General features: G+C 39.5%; 1 protein-coding gene and 1 pseudogene across 1 annotated transcript in view; both read left to right on the top strand.

Moving 5' to 3' along the window:
* Mctp1 (multiple C2 and transmembrane domain containing 1) overlaps positions 1-23273 on the top strand; it is a 551176-nt gene that overhangs the window by 139669 nt on the left and 388234 nt on the right. The gene's annotated exons all lie outside the window — the stretch shown is intronic.
* Positions 21336-21411, top strand: LOC113834205 (annotated as a pseudogene).

Here is a 23273-nt window from a genome sequence, read left to right on the forward strand (position 1 = left end):
TGACTTCAAGGTCTATTATAGAGTCATAGTCCTGAAAACAGCTTGGTATTGGCACAAAAAATAGACAGATAGACCAATGGGATCAAATTGAAAACCCTGATATTAACCCACACACCTACAAACAGCTGAGTTTTGACAAAGAAGATAAATTTATACAATGGAAGAAGAAAGCATCTTCAACAAATGGTGCTGGCACAACTGGATTCAGACATGCAGACAATTGCAAATAGATTAATATCTATCGCCATGCACAAAACTTAAGTCCAAATGGATCAAAGACGTCAACATAAATCCAGCCACACTGAACCTCCTAGAAGAGAAAGTGGGAGATACCCTTGAAAGAATTGGTACAGGAGACTGCTTCCTGAACATAATACCAGTAGCACAGACAGTTAATAAATGGGACCTCCTGAAACTGAGAAGCTTCTGTAAGGCAAAGGACACAGTCAGTAAGACAAAACTACAGCCCACATAATAGGAAAAGATTTCACCAACCTCACATCTGACAGAGGGCTGATCACCAAAATATACAATAAACTCAAGAAGCTAGCCACCAAAACACCAAACAATCCAATTAAAAAGTGGGGTGCAGAACTAAACAGAATTCTCAACAGAGGAATCTAAAATGGCTGAAAGACACTTAAGAAAGTGCTAAAAATTCTTGACCATCAGGGAAATGCAAATCAAATCAACTCTGAGATACCATTTTACACTGGCCAGAATGGCTAAAATCAATAATACCAATGACAGTCTATGCTGGAGAGTATGTGGAGAGAGAGGAATGCTCCTCCATTGCTGGTGGGAGTGCAAACTTGTAAGACCACATTGGAAATCAGTATGGCAGTTTATCAGGAAAATGGGAATCAGTCTCCCTCAACATCCAACAATTCCTCTCTTGTGCATATACCCAAAGAATGCACATTCATACAACAAGGACATATGTTCAACTATGTTCAAAGCAGCGTTTTTTGTAATAGCCAGAACCTGGAAGCATCTTCTGAGTTGTTTGCACTGCATGAGAACCCATTCCTTTGCATTCTCATATATGTCATACCATGGGTGTTCTTCTGTAATGGAGAAGAGGGCAGGGCTCACCTAAGTAGATCAGGGTTTCCCCTTATGCAGGGAGCAGTCCCCATTCTCATTCCCCTGTTGGTGGAGGCAGGCATCACAGGCTCCACTGCAGTTGGAATTTCAGCCCTAGGTATGGTGGATAAAACCTTTAAGGAGCTCAGTACATGATAGATATAGACCTGGACCACCTAGAAAATACGGCTTCTCTTTCTTTGGAAATCAGTATGGCGATTCCTCAGGAGAATGGGAATCAGTATTCCACAAGATCCATCAATTCCACTCTTAGGCATATACCCAACAGAAGTACATTCATACAAGAAGGAAATCTGTCCAACAATGTTCATAGAAGCATTATTTGTAATAGCCTGAACCTGGAAACAACCTAGATGCCCCTCAACTGAAGAATGGATAGAGAAAATGTGGTACATTTACACAATGGAGTACTACTCAGTGGAAAAATGCAATGGAATCTTGAAATTCGCAGGCAAATGGATGGAACTAGAAGAAACCATCCTGAGTGAGGTAACCCAGTCACAAAAAGACAAACATGGTATGTACTCACTCATACATGAATTTTAGACATAAAGCAAAGGATTATCAGCCTATAATCCTCATCACCAAAGGAACTAGAAACAAGAAGGCCTCTAAGAGAAGAATGCATGGACTCCAGAGAAAGGGAAGGGGCAGGATCTCCTGAACTAATTGAGAGCATGAGGGTAGGGGAGAGGTGGCTGGTTGAATGAGAGGGGGAGAAGGTGAGGGAAGAGGAGGAAATGGAGGAGCAGGAAAGCTGAGTCAGGGAAAGAATAGAGGAGAGCAGGATGAGAGATACCATAACAGAGGGAGCAATTATAGTTTCAAGGAGAGATCTGGCACTAGGGAAATGTCCAGAAATCTACAAGTATGACACCAACTGACAATCTAGGCAATGGTAGAGAGGCTATCCTAAATGCCCTTCCCCTATAATGAGATTGATGATTGCCTTATGCCATCCTAGAGCCTTCATCCAGTAGCTGATGGAAGCAGAAGCAGACACCCACAGATAAACACTTAGCTGAACTCTGGAATCCAGTTGCAGAGAGGGAAGAGTGATTAGCAAAGGGGTCAAGACCAGCCTGGAGAAACCCACAGAAACAGTTGACCAGAACAAGGGGGAGTACATCGACCCCAGACTGATGTTTGTGAGGCCAGCCCGGGACTGATCCAGACCCATGAATGTGGATGTCAATGAGGAGGCCTTGGCACTCTATGAGGCCCCTGGTAGTGGATCAGTATTTATCCCTGAAGTAGGAAGGGACTTTGGGAGCCCATCCCACATGGAGGGATGCTCTCTCGGCCTGGACATATGGGGAAGGGCCTAGGATGATATGACAGACTTTGGGGAACCCCCTTGGAGGGCCTTACCCTCCCTGGGGAGCAGAGGGGGATGAGGTGAGGGGCTGGTGGAGGGTTTGGGGGAGGGGAGGGAGGAGAAGGGATTGACATGTGAAGCAGGCTTGTTTCTAGTTTACACTAATAAAAATAATCTCTTGGGGAAAATATATATACAGTTATTTCCAAAGAAAATTCTGCAGAGCCTATGAGCACCATAGCTGTATTATACCATAGTTGTATTAATAAACCATAGCTGTATTATTATACCATAGCTGTATTATACTATAGCTATATAATTATACCACAACTGTATTATACCATAGCTGTATCTCTGCCTTCCCTGTGTAGCAATGAAGTCATAGTAAGAACTCAGATGTCCAAGAAATAGATTAGTGCAAATAATCTCAAATTCTTACCAGTTAAAGAAAGTCAGTGATGCCAGGCGTTGGTGGCTCACACCTGTAATCCCAGCACTGTGGATGCAGAGGCAGGCAGATCTCTGTGAGTTCGAGGCCAGCCTGGTCTCCAGAGCAAGTGCCTGGATAGGCTCCAAAGCTACACAGAGAAACCCTGTCTCAAAACAACAAAAAAAAAAAAAAAAGAAAGAAAGAAAGACAGAAAGTCAGTGACGACATTGCAGCACTTAATTAATACTACTTAACACAAACTAGAGCTTTAAGAGAAATCCTTTTCTAAAATAAATAAATGTAATTATGAGCCATATTTAAATTAAGAGAAAAATCTATGTTTGTAGCTGCCATTTCATTAAATTCTTTCTCTTTACAGAGAAAAACCAAGTCCCCCAGTTCAGTGATTGTGCCCCCAACTACACAGTGGCTTAGCAGTGGGACCTCCATTCAGATGGCTTTTCTTATGTTCCCATCTTTTACTTTAGAAAAATTATTGTAATATAGAAAACAGAGCAAAAAACATAGCTCAAAATTGCTTTTATTATTAAGAGAACAAAACTGATGCTTAATTGCTTTGGGAAAAAAAAGGAGAGGGAAAGAGTAGAAATCCCCAATGATATGACAGATCTCTCTGGTAAAAGCCAAATCACAAAAATGTCAAATTCTTTCTATACTATTGCTGAACATCTATTAAGCAATCCTGCCTTATATAATTGTAAGGCCTTACAGACTAATGTTGTCTCTCTTTCACTCGGAACTGAAGGAATTTTGTCATCAAAAATGAACCAAAAGAAGGTTAAAACACTTATCAAACATTATCTAGCTAACCCAAAAGTTCACAGAATATGCCACCTAATTTGACACCCAGCCATGTTCATCTAGCAGGTACTGGTCTTTTACTGGGAGGCAGATATTGCACCAGCCTTGCCCTCAGCCTGGACATGTAACAAAAACCGCTCTCTACTTCAATGGATCAGCTATGAAACTCCTTAAAATAAATACAAATTTCAGAAGGGTTTAAAGACTTTTAAACACATTTTTAAATCATCAAAGTAAGCAACTGACTCTCTTGATTACATGGACTTCTACAAAGAGCAAGGATCACACTGGTTATAGCACTTTCCAATTTAGGGTATTTTAAAATTGGATGTAGTATTTCATCCTAATTCCTGTCAATACCGTGTCTTTGTGGAGAGCCAGAAAGTACTAACAAATGATACTCTTGGGTGTCTATGTGTCTTCGGGGAAAAGCAAAAGAATAAGTAATATCTTTTCCTGACATGTTAATAGTGTTGGTGGCACAGAAGCTGGCTGGTACAGTGAAGCAGACCATAATTAAACAGGAAGGAATGAATTCACCTACAATTTTCCTCTGCAACCAAACGATTGGGTCTTCAGCTTTTATACTACCATGTTGGATCTGGATTCTAATGACACTTTGGGTGAAATGTCTTGCAATGCATCTGCTTTGGACTAACCTTTAAATAGATTTTCATAGATGTGGCCATGTGAGAAGTAACTTGACTGTTTGCCACCCAAGTCTTAGACACCTGGGTTTACAATACACTGGCCTAGTAGGTCTTGCTCTTATGGGTTTCCTCTCCTATAATTTAAGATCAGTGAAGAAGGTTGGAAAATCTTAAGTAATATGTTCAATTATTTTTTAAAAAATGCTTTATTGTCTCTACTAAATGAAGAGACAACCCTCTTCCTTAAAGGAATGAAATTCTGCTTATAGTGAGATATATATAGGCCTACAGATATATACAACTTATATATAATTAATTAGAACATATCATGATGAACATCATGGGTTTTCTTCCTTCTGAAATATTATCAATGTGACTTTAGCCCACTTAAAGCTGTGTACATTCTGTTTTATATAAATTATACATTTATATAAGTACTTTTAACCATCTACAGTATTAAATGTAACTCAAAGTTTTATAGTATAATATTTATAATGCATAGGATTCAATTAAAATTGTTCAGTGTGCAAAGAATTTTGAAAATATCAACTTGCCATACTGATTTCCAAAGTGGTTGTACAAGTTCGCACTCTCACCAGCAATGCAGGAGTGTTCCCCTTTCTCCACATCCTCTCCAGCATAGACTGTCATTGGTGTCATTGATTTTAGCCATTCTGACAGGAGTAAGATGATATCTCAGAGTTTTTTTTTCCCCAAGAGATTATTTTTTATTAATTCAAATTAGAAACAAATCTGCTTCATATGTCAATCCCTTCTCCCTCCCCCAACCCCCCCCCGAGCCCCCACCTCACCTCCCCTCTGCTCTCCAGGGAGGGTAAGGCCCTCCAAGGGGGTTCTCCAAAGTTCATCATATCATCCTGGGCAAGGCCTAGGCCCTCTCTGATGTGTCCAGGCTGAGAGAGCATCCCTCCATGTGGGATGGGCTCCCAAAGTCCCTTCCTACTTCAGGGATAAATACTGATCCACTACCAGGGGCCTCATAGAGTGCCAAGGCCTCCTCATTGACATCCACATTCATGGGTCTGGATCAGTCCCGTTGCTGGCCTTGCAAACATCAGTCTGGTGTCCATGTGCTCCCTCTTGTTCTAGTCAGCTGTTTCTGTGGGTTTCACCATCCTGGTCCTCACCTCTTTACTCTTCATTCCTTCCTCTCTGCAACTGGGTTCCAGAGTTCAGTTCAGTGTGCAGAACTAAATAGAGAATTCTCAACAGAAGAATCTAAAATGGCTGTGTACATTCTTTTAAAGTCTGTCTTTTATGCATGGAGTAGAAAACTGCCTGCATCCCAGAGACTTCCAATTGTAAGAGCCTTCAACCAGATCTTCAGACTGGCAATCCAGCTGCCTGGTGAGCCTCTCAAAGCTAATATCTTCCTAGAGAATCACAGTATTGTTCCTACTAGCTAAATGGACGCACTCTAAAATTGTGTCCCACCTTCATATTTTTATCTATATAGCACTACAAGAAAGTTATTTAAGAGCACAGACTCTGAAACCAGACAGTCTGCATCTAAGTCCTGCCTCTGTCACTCTCTAATTTGTGACTTTGGTGCATTACTCAAGCTTTCTACACATTCCAGATCTTTTAAATGAGCATTCCATCTGCATCTTGGTGTCTGAAGATGGAATAACGAGCTCTTTGAGCATGGTAAATGTCTATCAATGTAGTGAATGTTACATTTTCAGCAGGTGAATAATCTAGGTTGGTCATCCAGTTAGATACCAGTAGTCTGTTTCTGATCCTTACTAGTCTGTCCAATTTGTCTTTTCTTCCTGCTCCCACTGGCCCCAATATTTGTGTTTCACTTTAGGCTCCCCTAATTTCTCATCCAAGATAGCATGTCTCCCTGCAGCCATCTGACTCTCCCTCACTAACTGCAATTTAACTACAAAACTTTCATACATCTTCCAAGCTAGAGTACAGTTTCCTAGCAGCAGGTGCTATATCTCTGTCTTCTCTCTGCCGTTCCAGCCTCACTTTGGGGGACTTCTTACATGCACTCCACATGCAACTGTTTACTTTTAACTCCCCAAACCGACTGTGCTATTCTTGTGATCTCATCTGTTTCTACACTCATCATCTCTATGTGTTTACTTGTGGTTTTTAAAATTATTATTTATTAAGGCTTGTTATCAAGACTATGTCTTCAAGGAAGATCTTTCTGATGTCTCCAGGCAGAACTTGATGCTTTCTTCTTAAGTCCTATTCATGACATTTTACTTTGCTCTACCAGAATAATGCTGTTACTCTTCAAAGTACTTTAGAATTTGCTAGTGGAACCTGGAGGGTTTAAATGTATGTGGCTCATTTCCATATATTGGGATTAGCTGCATCTGGATGGAATACGATCTTCTGTAAGCTCATAAAATACTAATATATACTGAGTACACCTACATTTTAGGAATATTGAAGTGTTTTAAACATTACTTTTTTTCCTTAGAACATAACACAACACCTAGAGAATTTATTGTAGACATTTTACAAATGCATGTTGGAAACAAATTATTGCCTTCCATTTCTGGTGAACTTTAGATGATATATATATATATATATATATATATATATATATATGCACATATATCTGATACAAAATAGATCACTAGCAAGTATGCAGTGTTTACATATGTCACTTAATGAATGAATGGATAGATGGTAGAATAAATATTTGAGCTTAGGGAACTTATGGAATTAGCATAATAACTAACAGCTTCATGTTGAATGTCACGCATGTTATCTAAACGTTGAACATGTAGAATTTAAAGTCAATGGCTGATCTCTCTGAAGACATATTTGAAGACCTGATGTTGTGTTTTGGATTCTATTGTAGTTTAGTGGGGAATCTTTTTTATAGTTATAATAACCTTTACAAAAAAGGCACTTAACTTGAATTTTTATCTAGGTACTATGACATTTACTTTTATATTACTGTAGGTTGGGATGAATAGTTTTAGACTACATTCCCCCTTTCCCCTCTCAGTATTAACCCATTGAAAATACAGATAAAAGCTCACTAGAACCTCAAAGATTCTAAAAGAAATGTTAATTAAATTCTTCTTTGAATTTAACTATCAATCTAACATTATGCTTAAATTTTGTAGAAAGACTGTGGGATGAGTTTGATAATCCTTGGTGTTAATTTTTTTTCTGGCTCTTTGGTGATGCTGTTGTTAAAATTCACATATTGGACTATTCATTTTTAAAAAAACATGTGTTGTAGTCTAAGAAGCTTCCGGGGTATTTTAAACTGTTCTATTGTTTTCCTAAGCATGATAATGAATGCCCATTCTCCAGCACTTGGAAATCCAAAGTAATAGCATTGTCATTCATTTGAGGTCAGCCTGGGCTACATAGTTAGACACTGTTTCAAAGCAATCCCCTATAAATTTCAATTTTAAGCCTATTTTCACCTCATCTTGCTCTAATTTTAATGTGAACTCCAAGGATGGGTGGTTGTTTTACATTTATGTTTATGTGTATAATATTTATGTATGTGAATGTGCATATTTATATTTATGCATGGAAGCCAGAGGTCAATTGTGTATCTTCTATTGTTTTCATGTTGTGCTTTGAGACAGAATGCCTCATTGAAGCTGGAGCCTAGATCAGCAAGTATGGATAGCCAACAAGCCCCAGGATACTCTTGTCTCTACCTGTCTGTGCTGGGATTGCAGGTATAAGCTGCTACGCCTAGTCCCTTTTTTCTACATGTGGATGCTAGGGAACTCTGGTCCTTATGTTCGTGTTGTGTGCATCATGTAGCTTTATAATACTGTGTTGTATGAAACCATGAAGGAAAGTGAAATCCATCAAAAATGTTCTGTGATTAAAATCTCAAGTTGAGATTTGCTACAAAAGAACAATATGTAATGATAAAAACAAAAAACAAACAAAAAACATGGAATATATTTAGATATTAAAGACATTAGAAATGTTTTCATAATTTATGTTCAAAGGACTTGTTTGTAGAATCAACCCCCAGGTTTACTGTGCAGTAGTTACCTATCACCTGTAGAGGGTGAATTTCAAGCCCTGTGGCTGATGCCTACTCCATGAGCTAATACTGAACCCTACATAGTCTAGTTTTCCTTAATATACATGAATCTAAATAAATGGGTATTTTTCTTTTATCACTAAGCTATTATAAATATTATGCACTTTGAGGTGTGACAACAAAATTGGCATGGCTTTTTCCTTTTTCACAACTTTATGATTAGAAGATTCATTCTTATGATGAATCTTAGCAATATTAACATATGTTTTTTCTTCTTTAATTGAAATTATCCCACATTTCCCATTAAATGAAGCACTTTAAATTTCCTTTTGGCCTATCCAAACTACCACCCAAGTGCTGTGATTACAGGTCTGAGCCATGATGCCAAGATATACAATTTCTCTGCTTTGTATAAACACTTATCATTATAGGAGAAGACAATCTGTAAATCTTTGATGTAAGCTCAGATTTTCCATCTTGGGACCTGCATAGGAAAATGTTCTTTAGTGAATCATTTCACCCACTTTCTTCTCTTCTGGACCATTATCATGATGACTGTGAAGAAAGCCAAAAGCCGAGGAGAATCAAGACTGGTTTGTGTTAGGAAACAAGGATTGGAACTTATATTGAAACTTATCTATCACAGAGGTTTTCAAAGTGGTTGTACATATATATAATTCACTTTAGAATTCAGATTATGATCCTTAGATGAGTCTGTTGGCCCTTATGTGTGCCATGGAAGCCTTGCAGCAGGCCATGATCAAATCTTGTGATTCTCATCTAGAGCACATGGTTTTCTACCAAGCTCCTTCAGACCATTGGCAGAATTCAGTTCTGTGTGACTCTTGTTAGTTACTGGCCAATGGTTCCTTTCAGTTCCTAAGGGAACCTCAGGTCCAAGCCACATGGCAAACTCATACTATGACAGCTTCAAGCTAGTGAGAAAAACCTCTCCAGTCTGTACATGAAGGAATCTAACCAGAAGAGTGATTGGCTCATCACTGCTGTCACCCTGTGGAACCTAAGCAAGAGAGCAACTGTCCTACCATTGTCATAGATCTCCCTCATACTCAAGGGAAGGAAGAGTGTAAGCACCAATGGTGAGGATCTTGAGGGCTTGTTTGAATCCTGCATCCCACCAGAGTTATTGTGCAGTTTCTGTCTTCCACATTGTGAGGGTCGTAATGCTTAAGGGATTCTGGATATCTGTGTCTCAGTTACTTCCTTTGAACATGAGATCAATAGCCTCTGTCTTTGTTACAGGTTCTGTTTGGGGCTCAAAATTAAACATTTAAGAATTAAGGAATCAGAATACAAGATTTTCCACCTTAAATTTATTTTCTATTTCCTACTATCAATAAAGGAATCCATATCTATTAATATCTATCTATCTATCTATCTATCTATCTATCTATCTATCTATGTTTTTAGGTGTTAAATACACATGTGAAGGATGTGACCCAGTGATCTTTCCAAGAACCTCTCTGAATTTGTTGTGCCATGTTTTGGTTTCTATGGATGATAAGTTCAGTTCCCTGCTTTCCAGTCATTATAAGATATGCCCTACAGTATGCCTTTAATATCTGGTCAGCATCTCTTTGCCTGCGTGTTTATACACTAGTAATTCAATCTTTTCTAATTCTTCTAATCATTGTGCTACATAAATTACATGGGTTGTATAGATATCTAACAAGTGTCTTTCTTTTAAGAAAAAATCTTGATTTCATCAGCAATGATTAGTGTATTTTACATTTGCATGTCATCTACTTTGTCTCTGCTCATATTAATTTAATATTATATAGCTTTCTATTTACAAAACATAGCTACCATGAGCTCATATCTATAATCCCAACACTTAGGAAACAGAAGTAGAATTTCCATGAGTTGGAGGTTCTATTTCAAAACAAAACAAGAACAAGAACAAAACAAAAAGTCCAACCTAACAGTAACAAAAATAGCTGCCAAGTATAGAGACTCCTAAAGCATTGGATTCCTTATACTCACACTTGGAGTATTTTTTTAAAGCATTGAATAAGAAAATGTCTCTAAGTAACACATCAAGCAAGAGTTATGCTTAGAAATCATAGGAAAGAAAAAAGCATCACTAAATTTATTCACCGATGTCATTTTTCATGTTTTTGAAAATGTTATTCTAGTATTTAGTATTCTTATGAAGGACACAAATCTTAAATAACTTTTGTGATATTTTAGTAGCTCTGAGTTTTACTAGTTTGTTGTTTTTGTATGTTTTTTGAGACAGGATTTCTCTGTGTAGCCCTGACTATCCTGGAACGCACTTTGTAGACCAGGCTGGCCTTGAACTCAGAAACTCAGAAATCAACCTGCCTCTGCCTTTCAAGTGCTGAGATTAAAGGCATGAGCCACCAGTTCCTAGCTTTTAGGGTTTTGTTGTTGTTGTATTTTACTTGTTCTAAAAATCAGTCCATGTAGAAGTGAGAGAACTTTCACAAAATTTTGTTATAAGGTTAAATAAGCATGTGCCATCACTCTGCAGAGTGTGCCATCACTCCACAGAGCCTCCTATCCTGATCCTTTTCCAGTTTTAGCTAAGATTCTGTACTATATCATTCTGAAGATGTTAGTTGGTTTGAGGGGAACTGTCCTTAATTAGCCGATAAATGTACTGGGAGCTATTCACTATGCTATATGCTAGATTTTGTCTGTGCAGGATCTCATCTTGTATCTCATTGCATTTCTTGGTTTCACAAAGGAGGAAGTGAATCTGAAAGGTGTTAACAGCTGACAGAAATACTCAGGACTTGAGAGTGGGTCCTTGGCCTCGGGTATAGTTTGTCATAAAATTTCATATGATGTATGTGTACCTTGCATTTTTAATTACATTGCTTTAAACCCTGAAGTTCTTCAGTAAGTAAGACATGTTCACCAGTGAGGCAGAACATGGTGTTATGTATCTCTTACTTGAGAGGTTGAAGAAAGGCATGAACATAAACACATCACTGACAAAGGAAAACAACATCGCCTCAGCCAACAATTCAAAGGTTCTTATCTACACATCACTGATAGGATGTCAGGCTCTGTGTGCAAAAATAGGAAATGCAATTTATCATTGTATCAGTATCATTTTGTCAGAGCAACACTTACATCATCCAAAATAGTTAAGAATTTCTTTAGGGCTTGATTTTTCAGAGAAGAGAAATAAAAGTATAGTTTCATACGTTTTATTTAGAAGTACTGTAAAGACTTTTGATTCTAAAAAGCACAGATCGCTTTCTGGATAGGAAAAAAAAATCCCCCAAACAATAAAACACCTCCCAAACAATACCAAACTCTTAGAAACAAAGCCCACTCCCAAGAGGCAGCACAGTGCTGCAGACATTCCTGGCAAAGGAGAGTTTTGTTTCCTTTTATGGGAGAATGTTCTGGCTCACCACCCTTTGATCATTCCTCAGAAACTGCACCCCAAAGAGACATAAGGACTCACCCTCTTTACGACTGTGTTTACCACCACTACACTGGCTTTCAGATTTCTATGTGTGTGTGGTAAGAACATTTTCTCTCACTCTTTTGTTGCAACACACAGATCTGAAGATCAATTTGAGAAATGTTGGAACCACACACTCCAACCTACAATCCTGGACACAGTTCATTGGATATTTAGCCTGACATGCCTGTTAGTTGAACTGGTGAGGGCTCAGTTTAGGTTTATTGAATTTCTTGTATATATACAATGATTAATATGAAATACTGTTGGTCAGGGGAAACACTATTGTTTTCTTTTTGCCCTTAATTGAAATAATGGATTCAGAAGACCACATAGAGATACCTCTACTCTATGACCTGGTCCCTTCTAAGGTAAGAAAAGTGTATATTCTGTCCAGACAGAAAAGGCTTTTTGGACCACATTCCTTTCTTTGGTATGTGTAGTAAGTAGTGTGCTGGGCAGCCAAGCCAGCCATCCACAAAGTGTATGCTGATGGTTCTTCCTTTGTTTAATTAACTATGTGTTCGTTTTTTGCCTTTGGCAAACTCCACATACATTGTAAACAAAGAGTCCAGCCAGAAGTTGTTTTTCCTCAACTGTTGTGCTCTGCAGGAATGTTTGGTAATACATCAAATGAGGCAGAGTTTCATAATCAGCTCATTAATGGAGCTGCATGGGTCTGGACCCTCTTTCTGCATCCCAGCTTTTTGGTTTGTAGGATTAATATGCTTTCTTTATTTGTTAGTATTTCCTAATTACTGATTGGGAGAATTACACTAGATATTACCCAAGTATCCTTTGATGAACTTGTAAAAAAAAATCTGAAAGTGAAGGTTCAGGGTATAAGAGAGATATTATCTCCAAGACATGAAATGTATTTCTTTGGCTATTGACTTTCAATTCCAGTTGCCTAAGGCTTCTTGATCAAGCTCATTTCCATTGCATGCCAAATACAAAATCGTGAAATAGAATTTAGAAAGATCCTGGTGATCAGATGTTAGGAATGGATCCAAATCCTTTTATGTCTCACTTCTAAATTTCCACTGATTCACACTGGGGCAAGGTTGGAGAACAAGAATGACTTACAGGCTTAGTTCCACTTTTTCTTAGTTACTATTTTGATTAAATTAAATTATTTGGAATTTGAAAGGTTGGTTCAAATTGCACTTGCAATTCAAAGCTACAGCCCAATCCCCAACCACTTTCCAGCATACTGTTTAGGTTTATTGTTGTTGTTGTCATTGGTTTTTCTCCATTTTTTATTTAAATTAGAAACAAGATTGTTTTACATGTGAATCCCAGTTACCTCTTCCTCCCCTCCTCCCCTGCCCCCCCCCCATTAACACCCTACCTATTCCTTACCCTTTCTGGTCCCAGAGAGGGTGAGGACTTCCATAGGGAGTCTTCAGAGTCTGTCATATCATTTGAGATAGGGCCTAGCCCCCCCCACACACACCCCTTGTGTCTAGGCTCAAGGAGTATCCCTCTATGTGGAATGGCCTCCTAAAGTCCATTCCTATTCTAGGGATAAGTACTGATCTACTACAAGAGGCCCCATAGATTCCCCAGGCCTCCTCAATGACACCCATGTTCATGGGGTCTGGAACAGTCCTATGCTGGTTTCCCAGCTATCAGTCTGGGGCCAAAAGCTCCCCCTTGCTCAGGTCAGCTGTTTCTGTGGGTTTCACAGCCTGGTCTTGACCCCTTTGCTCATCACTCTTCCTTCTCTGCAACTGGATTCCAGCTCAATTCAGTGTTTAGCTGTGACTGTCTGCTTCTACTTCCACCAGCTGCTGGATGAAGGCTCTAAGATGGCATATAAGTCAGTCACCAATCTCATTATCAGGTGAGGGCATTTAAGGTAGCCTCTCCACTGTTGCTTAGATTGTTAGTTGGTGTCATCCTTGTAGATCTTTGGACATTTTCCTAGTGCCTGATTTCTCTTTAAACCTATAATGGCTCCCTCTCTTATGGTATCTCCCCTGACTCAACCTTCCTGCTCCCTCATGTCCTCCTCACCCCTCCTCTTCTCCCCTTCTCATTCTCCTAGCTCCCTCTCCCCTCCCCCCATGCTCAAAATTTGCACAAGAGATCTTGTCCCTTCCCCTTCTTCCCCCAGTTCACTCTTCTCAGCCCCCCCCTTGTAAGAACAATACACCTGGATGACCCTGACCCCGCCCCCTAACAACGGGGCACTCACTCACCCGCCATGCATTGCAACCTGTGAGGTGCAAAACCCCAGTGCGCATATGCAACCTTTCCTTTAAAAAGTCCTGCCACCCATCCCTCGCTCTCTTCCTTTTGGCTCCTCTTGGGTTGGCCGACTACCCATCCCCCTCTTCCCCCTTTTCTGGTAAATAAACTCCACGTGGGTTGTTTATCCGTTGTTCCTTTCTTTATATTAGCAGCTGCAGCTTAAACAAAAGAATAACACCCCTCCTCCTGAGCCCTTCTTTCTTGGAGGTGCTGAGGTCTGAGCCCAGGGCTTCATGCATGCTCAAAAATCATTCTTCCATTGAGCTAGAGCTCCAACCCTTTCTTATTTTTCTTTAATTCTACTTTCTGCTGTCATATTCTGCTACAGTCTCATGTGATCCTCATGACTGTAATGGGAATGGTCTCCAGCAGTTCTGGTCTGAGGTCAATGAGCTCTGTTCAGCACCACTGTTGGATGCTGATGATAGACTGAAGACTTGCAAACAAAATGTTGTTAAGTTTAATGTATTCAGAGGCTTCACTTGCAGTTTAGCTTTTATGTACACTCTGGGTCCATACTTGGTGCTTATAATGCATTTTCCTCTTTTTCCTTCCTTCCTTCTTCCTTCCTTCCTTTCTTTCTTCTTTCTTTCCTTCTGTTATTCTTTTGTTTAAGCTGCAGCTGCTAATATAAAGAAAGGAACAACGGATAAACAACCCACGTGGAGTTTATTTACCAGAAAAGGGGAGAGAGGGGGATGGGTAGTCAGCCAACCCAAGAGGAGCCAAAAGGAAGAGAGCGAAGGATGGGTGGCAGGACCTTTAAAGGAAAGGTTGCATATGCGCAGTGGGGCTTTGCCCCTCACAGGTCGCAATGCATGGCGGGTGAGTGAGTGCCCTGTTGTTAGGGGGCGGGGTCAGGGTCATCCAGGTGTTTTGTTCTTACACCTTCCTTCCTTACTCCTTCACTCCCTCCCCCCTCTCTCTTTCCTTCTCCCCCCCCCCCCACAGTGACTAGAATAAAGGGAATCACAGCTGTAATTTTTAGCTTTCTGGGAATTGAAAACTTCATTTGCATAGGTTGTCAGGGAAAGGTGACAGGGCTCGGATGGGAATGAAACGTCTAATCCTGCTAGGGAGTTTTTCATTCTGAAGAAATCTTATGTTTTGAGTCCTAATTATAAACTCCATTGTAAAAGTCATTATGTTTCCTGTTGGTTTCATTTCTTGGCCTCCAGTTTGAGTTAGGAATAACAATGGAAATACACGTTAAGGTATGATTCTTGTTAACTTGGCAAATTAGGACAATTATGTGATGTCTCTCTAGGGACAGTGACTAAGCTACAGTCTGCATTGGAAAATAATTGAAGTTAATTTTGTGCACAGCCTTCAGGAGACCCACATTAGTGATTTTAAACAGCTAATTGCATAATAAAAGGAAGTAATGGGGGAAATTGTAATAGCAAGTCAATTTGAATGAAAGACAAAGAATTTGTGAGTGTGTTAAAACTTAGAAAAGCATGGTTCTCTTTCTACCAATTTAGTGCTTTTTTCTACAAAAACACTTAAAGCATCTAATAAATGACTGGTCATTATCAGTAAAACAGAAATTGGCCATAAGTAAAAGCTTAATATGTGTATTTAAGTCATTTTTCATTACAGACTTTATCAATGATTTATTTTGTTTTAAGGAATACATTTTGTGGGTAACATGCCCTAATAGAGATGTCTGAACTGCCTTAGTAAAAATCTGATCTAAACAATGGTAAAAGTTACATTCCTGTATCAAAGCTATTGGTGACAAATCAAAAGAAAAACAAAGTGAAAAGGAAAGGAGAGAGACAGAAGGAGGCAACTAAAGAAGGAAAACACCTGGAACCATGTGGATAACAGAGCTGAGATTGCTAGGACCTGGATTGGAATACATTGTTTGGATATGGTGTACAATGACAGAAAGGCATAAACACAATGAACTCCTCTAGGCCTTTCTTTTAAAAGTTTGGCCAAATTCTCAGGTTTTTGCACACTTAACAGCAGAGGTTTAAATTGAGCCAGGAGCAGAAAGCTTCTTTTTTCCACTTGAGGGGGGCTGGGTCGGCTGTATGCATCAGGGTACATTTCCCTGATTAACTTTGCAAGTCTTGGGTAAGTGGTGGGCTTCTACACTACTTTTAGATTGTTGTCTAGAGTAACTGGCATATATATACTGCACTCATTTGACAAGTTTTATTTGATTGGTCAAACCTTTTTAAAAGTGTATAAAGAAACTTCAGGTTAACTTTCTAATAATAAAATCCAAACTTTCAGGAAGCAAGTTAATAAGATTTTGCAAGTGTCCAAAAGTGTTGATCTCGGATGCCAAATTGAGTAAAGGGGAGTGGGAGTGGCTTGTAATCAGTCCAATCCTGTCCTGAAGTGCTGTGGCCTAACTTAGAAGGCTGAGATGATGTCCTGTCAGGATAGTGACATTGAATCCCCTGGGGTTATGTATCACTTATGCCACCTCTTGGAAAGCAGCTCTGTCCTGAGCCTGCAGCTCCTGGGAGAGGTGAGCTGTCTCTGTGTGTCCTGGGAGAGGTGAGCAGTCTCTCATGCCCTGGGAGAGATGAGAGGTCTCTCATGTCCTGGGAAAGGTGAGCAGTCTCTCATTTTCTGGGAGAGATGAGAGGTCTCTGTGTGTCCTGGGAGGGGTGAGCAGTCTCTCATGTTCTAGGAGAGGTGAGAGTTCTCCATGTTTCCTGGGAGTGGTGAGCAATCTCTGTGTGTCATGGGAGAGGTGAGCAGTCTCTTGTGTTCAGGGAGAGATGAGAGGTCTCTGTGTTTCTTGGGCGAGGTGAGCAGTCTCTCAGGTCTTAGGAGAGGTGAGAGTTCTCTGTGTATCCTGGGAGAGGTTAAAGGTCTTTCATGTTCTGGAAGAGATGAGAGGTCTCTCATGTCCTGGGAGAGGTGAGAGGTCTCTCATGTCCTGGGAGATGTGAGCAGTTCCCTCATGTCCTGGGAGAGGTGAGAGGTCTCTGTGTGTCCTAGGAGAGGTGAGCAGTCTCTCAGGTGTATTTTAGGAATCCTAATAGTGTGGTAGTTTGCTATCACCATAGTTTAGAGATTCAAAACAAAAAGTTGCCCTTTGAAATGTGAGGTCTTTAAGAGTCTGTCTATTTTAAAAGTTACTACAAAAAATACTATCCTATTCAATGAAAACTTCCTCTATCTTTGCTAAGATTAGAAGGGTTTTTTGTTTGTTTTGTTTTTCCTTTAATATAGAGAAGCAATAAAAGATACAATGGTAATTGCATCCATTTGTGCTCACTTTATTCCTGTCCCTAATTGGGCCAGAACACTAGGGAAAATTCCAGATTGCACACAAGGTCAAGAAGATAGCAGACACATCTGAAAATAAACTGGACTTGAAATAGAAAGCAAGAAAACACCTTTCTTTTTCTTTTTTCTTCTCAAATTTATATATATTTAACATATATTATATATGTTATAACACACACACACACACACACACACACACACACACACACATGTGTGTGTGTGTGTGTGTGTGTGTGTGTGTGTTCCCAGGCTGTATTATTTCTGGCCTCTGCTTCTTGTCTCCTGGGATGTGAGCATCTGTCCTCTGCTACATACTTCTGCTGCCTTGAAATTTGCATAATTACTTGGGGCCTAGCAACCATAGTCTGACTCCTCTGAAACCCTGAGACAAAATCAACACTTTTTTCTTTCATTTGTTTTGTCCAATATTTTATCACAACACAAAAGTAAGCAATGTACCTGCCCATCCCCTCTAGAAATGCAACACCTTTTTTGCCATTTGAAAATGTGGCTGGATCTGGGAACACAGAAGAGAGGAAACTGATGTGCAAAAGCCATTTCTCGTCTTTTAATATGTTTTCCTTTAATTTTTGAGATTATAATATAATTACAACATTTCTCCCTTTCTTCCCTCTAACCCCTCCATATTTAGCTTTTTGTTGAAGAGTTCTCAGTATTGGAAAAGAATTTGGCAGGTTACTATAAAGGTCTCTTTGAGCATTAAATTAAACATTAATCATTAAAATATGATGTTTTAAAATTAATTCTCCTCTGGATCATCTTTTTAAAGCAAAGTGGACAGTTATGTTTCTCTCCCTCATTTAGCTTTCAGTCACTCATTGTGCTTTCCATGTCAAGCTGTGTGCTAGATATGGACACAAAATGATCTGCAATTTTCATTTTCAGGTGGGTGTAACAGAGGGTTAATACCACTTAGTGCTGTCCTGGAGAAAACAGCTTATATGATCCGTAATTCTGTAGGTTTTTGCTTGTATTTCAGGGTAAGCAGCTAAAAATAGAAACTAGCTTCTCATGAATACTGCGTATCTTCCCATCTACCAGCAGCTTCATTTGTCTTGTTTAAATTAACTTTTAAAAAGTTAATTAAAGGCTGAGAAGTTAAGGTAGATTTGAGACTTCTTTTTAAGGTTTCTTTGACTAAAATAATTTCATGTAAAAGTGAAAAGTACAGAAGGAAGCTTTCTTGTTTCTGAACTGAGAGGCGAAGATACCAAGGCAGGCAAATCGTGCTCTCTCCTGCACTCATTTTCATCTGACATGATGCAATTTTTAGATCTTTTTATTTTCTTAAGCAATTTGCATTTTCCAGAAAGAGAACCATGCAAATATCTGTAAATCTCCAACCTATTTCCTCATGCTGACTCTATTGGAACAAAGCCTCCTAGATTAGAATCCTTGGGAATATTACAATTCAGCCCTGTTTTCTCTGCTTTTCTTGTAATTAGCATTAACTTACCAATTAACATTTCCATTCCTACCTCTTAGAGTTTTGGACAACTTTTTTTGACTAATGGATATTAATGACTACTTGAAAGAAAATTCAAACTACTTCATACAGCTAAGAAATATTTTGAAATTATAAGTTCAACCCATACTGGCACCTTTGCAAGTAGTTCATGTCTCTGTGTATATATTATATTTAAATCGATATAAATGAAGACTCTTCAACCTATCCAAAGCATTTATAACCAACAAAGAGTGTTTGGATATATTGCAGTTAGTTAATAATTGCCTGGTCAGCTAATGGGCGTGGTCTAACTCTTAGAGAAGATGAGAGTGTATTATGCTGAATCTAAAGAGTGATGTGTGTGATGGGGTGGGACAGAAGTCACAGCATGGCCAAAAATTTTCCATGAAAAGGTGCTAGCTTCATGAACTGAGAGACACAAGGTGATTCTTTTGCCTAGAGGACCCCAGAGGCTCTGCTGGCCCAAGCTCTGGATATACAAAATCTCCATCTAAAGTGTTTTCTAGAATAAAGCATTGTAGAAAGGAAACAACTGAAAGCATAGAACATTCTTTCTCTATACATGTGACTGAGTTACTGTTCTATCACTAGGATACTGTTGGGGGTATTATGAGAAGGGCTGAGATGGGCAACTGGGGAGCGATGTTCCTGTCTAGTCTTACAGCCGCTGCTCTCAGACCACACACGTGTTCTGCATTCTCTTGTCTTTTCTAATTCAGTGGCAGAAATGGGCTCTATGCTCTTCACACTTCTGTAGGCTCCAATCATGCCTCTTTCTAACATAGGCCCTTGTATCTGTGTGTGCTCTTGGGCCACACATGGGGAGTTCACTGCCATCAACAGCTTAAGCTTTTCTCCTTCGAGAAAAAAAGGGGCATTGAAGATACAAAGGATGAGGGAGAATATTCGCACTTGCAGCTTAAAATAAATTTGAATTACTCCAGAAGTTCTTGCTTAAATCTCTAGAATATGAATGGTAGTATTGTCTATAGGGCTTGCAGATTGCGTGATCTGTATTCAGTATTCACTTATGAATTCAGTCATATTTTCTAAGTCACATTGCCTGTGGATCAAGTTCAGTGGAGGTGGCTGGGGCCTTGGAGGAAGAGCCTTTCTGGATACTTCATTAGATGTTGATATAAGCAAAACCTTTATTTATTTGGTTGTCGTTGTTTTAGCTAACAAATGCCAGGAGCAGCTGATAATAATGTATCTCTCATGACAGGCAGGGGAGGGAAAATGTAGACAGAATGGAGCACTATCTCACTACAAATCACCAAGCAATAGAATTCCACAAACTTGCTTACCTTGAGGTGGCATTTTATCTCTGATCTTGGGTATTTCCAAAGCCAAATGTAAAGCTTATCATCTGCATAAATGTACTAACAGTTGTACTAACACTTTACAACAGGTAGAATTCTCCCTAGAATGCAGAGCTGATAGAATTGCTTTGCACTTGGAGATTGGGTTCTATTGTATTTTGTTTGGCATGTACAGGGCAAGGTCTATGTGGCAGGCATCTACTGTTTCTCCAGCATCTTCTTGTGTGATCTTCATAAGTCTGTCATCTAGGGACTGTCCCATTATTGACAAAACAGTCTTGGAGAATGCAATGAGCTTTCCTCTTACTGAGCAAAACTTTGAATTAAGATGTGGTTGACTGCAAAGGCTGTTCGTCACTGGCTGCCATGCCCAGTGAGCATGTCTACTTACCATGTCCAACTGGAACTATCATCCTGTGCAAGAACCAGAAATACAGAACTAGATCTCTAGGACTGTTGCATCTGGTATCTCTGAGAATAAGCTGGAAGTATCACACTGAAGAAATTCAGAGAAAGAATTTCTTTTATAAGCAGAAAATGATAGTAAAAAACTTAGCTTAGTAATGACTTTAGTACTGAGTTCTAAAGTCTAGGTTATCTAGATAAACAGATCAGATATGCCCAACCAACTTTGCAAACTGCATTTTCCCTCTCCATTGTAGCCTCAATGAAGCCAATAAAAGAAACCCTTCTCAGTGTGAGGGAAGAAAGCGTGTGGCTGTTGCTCTGACTTGAGGGAGTCTAGACACTTGACTCTGATCTTACCTTGCCCATTCCTAACTATAATAACAACACTGGGGGGTGGCACTTAGTATTCCTGCTCTACACACAGGGAATTATATCATGTTTATACTATATGATTTTTGTAAATATATTAAAAACCATGTACGTACACTATGTTTTAATGGTCACATTTACCATGACCCCTGTGAAGGGTAAAATTGCTAATTTTTGTTGTGTTGCTCTTCCTTCCTTTCTCCTTCTCATGTTCCCCTCTGTTGCTAGAGTTTTTCTTGTCCCTCCAGGCCAGGTCCTGCTGCCTTTCTCAGCTCCAAATAAATACACAGATGCTATATTTAAAACCATTGGCTGATGGCTAGGGCTTCTTATTGGATAGCTCTGTCTTAATTATTAACTCATTTCTATTAATCCATGTATTTTCACATGGTCTTATCTTACCAGAGAAGGGTCCAGACCTGTTACTCTTTCTGCTCACTTCAGCAGCATATGTACTAAAATTGGAACAATACAGAGAAGATTAGCATGGCCCCTGTACAGGGATGAGGTCAAACAAGATTGGCAAGACCCAGGAGCCCAGCAAGAAGGATGCAAACTTCCTGCTCCTTTAGCTTCTTTCAAATATTCTGAAGTTATAAATAAGGAGACTACCGCAAAAAGTATCTTTCAAGTCAAGACAAATTATTCCTCCACATACCAGCCTCCAAATCTGGAACTGATTCTTGACAGCGTGGAGGTCAGACATGAAGAACATCTGGCAGTGGGGCAGCAAGAGAGTCATCAGAAGGGACAGGGCACTGGGACCAGCACCCCTTTCCTCCCTGGCTTCCTTCCTAATTTCCTTCTCCACTCCCTTCCTTCTCTCCCAGTTCCTATTTCCTACCTTCCTCTCCTCATTGATCTCATTTTAATTGGTCTTTCTCTAGGTGTGAAGGGCTGTGATGTGAAGGTGTGATACCTAACCTGAGCTCACCTGGGATATGGAGAGCCAGCTCCTAGGAAACCAGTCCAAGGGCTAGCATTCCATAGAAGACAACTTTTGTGGCCAGACCCAGGGAGGACACATGTTCCTTTGAGGGTTTTAGGGAAGGGTGCTTGCTCAGAGGAGTTATATTTCACAGGATGTCCCAATAGATTGTACCTGCTTAGAAAAGGGGGAGGGGATGTTTTGGCACAGAAATGATTGTCCCTGGATGTGAAAGAACCGCCAGTGTACTGGGAAGGCAGCAAAGTAGTTTGGAGACAGACTTTTGACAACTATTCCAATTGCTTTCAGAAGCACTCTAATTGCAAGCTTCCAAGTAGAAGATCAAGCCTGTCTTTGAATATATATTTCTTCTTTTGAGTAGTTGATAATTGATAAACCGGTTTGAAACAGTATCAGGGTATGATGCTTTACTGAACCAGAGAGTTACAATGTTCACTTTTGAACCATATTTATTTCATAGGACTTTTTGAGTTCAAGTTATAAACAATGAGCTATAATTATCATCAACATCTTTAACTTGCCACCATAAAGTGTGTTTTGTGCTCCTTTGATATTTCCAGTCTCTGTAAGAAAAGTTGAAGAATGTCAGTACTACTGTCATTATTTGCTATATTTTCATAGTTATAGACACTCTCCATACTGCTTTATAAAGATATTATTCTTCAGTTTTATATTTTTGCTCTGAATGTAGGAACCATGACTGATCTAGTGAAATATTGATTTTCACATATTTCAGTGTCTGAGCCTGACCTTATTTTCTCATTTTTAAAAAGAAGAAAATTCTGTCTTTACCACCAGTCAAAGCTAAACCAAAATCCTAGAAAACTGGAATAAACTGTAACTGCTATCCTGAGGTTGTCTTATCTGGTCAAGGGAAGAGACTACAGTAGTACATGAATCAAGGAAGGTTGTTTTGATGAACTTACTGCACCCTATAGGAAATCATAACAACAGCTCCCACTTAATCAAGTCTACCAGCATCAATGAGCCTGAGCATATGATTAGACTTGACCAATAGGCTATTAGCAAAGTGTTGCAAGCATGGCGCTGACAAACACTTCAGCACTAGGGTTGTTTACCTGGCTGGATTTAGAACCAAACCAGTGTTTCTTTAAAGTAGCTGTGTGAGAGAGAGAGTTGCAGTTGAGTAACATCCAGTGACACATAGAGTGAGACCCTCTTAGACCATCTGGCCACACATGAAAAGCTGGCAGCTTGAAAAGGAATGGATGACATCAGAAACTGCTCAGCTGAACCCAGCCCAGATAGTCAGCCCACTGAATTCTGTTATAGGAAGGAAGGTTGTTGGTTTAAACCACTAAGATGATTGTGGCTTGTGTAATACTAATTCCCTGAATGCTGCTACATTGTATGGAATCTTACTTATAAAATGTTACATTGTACATACCAGAATTAAAGT

This window comes from Cricetulus griseus, chromosome 2, assembly GCF_003668045.3.
Source record: "Cricetulus griseus strain 17A/GY chromosome 2, alternate assembly CriGri-PICRH-1.0, whole genome shotgun sequence".
NCBI classification, from domain to species: domain Eukaryota; kingdom Metazoa; phylum Chordata; class Mammalia; order Rodentia; family Cricetidae; genus Cricetulus; species Cricetulus griseus.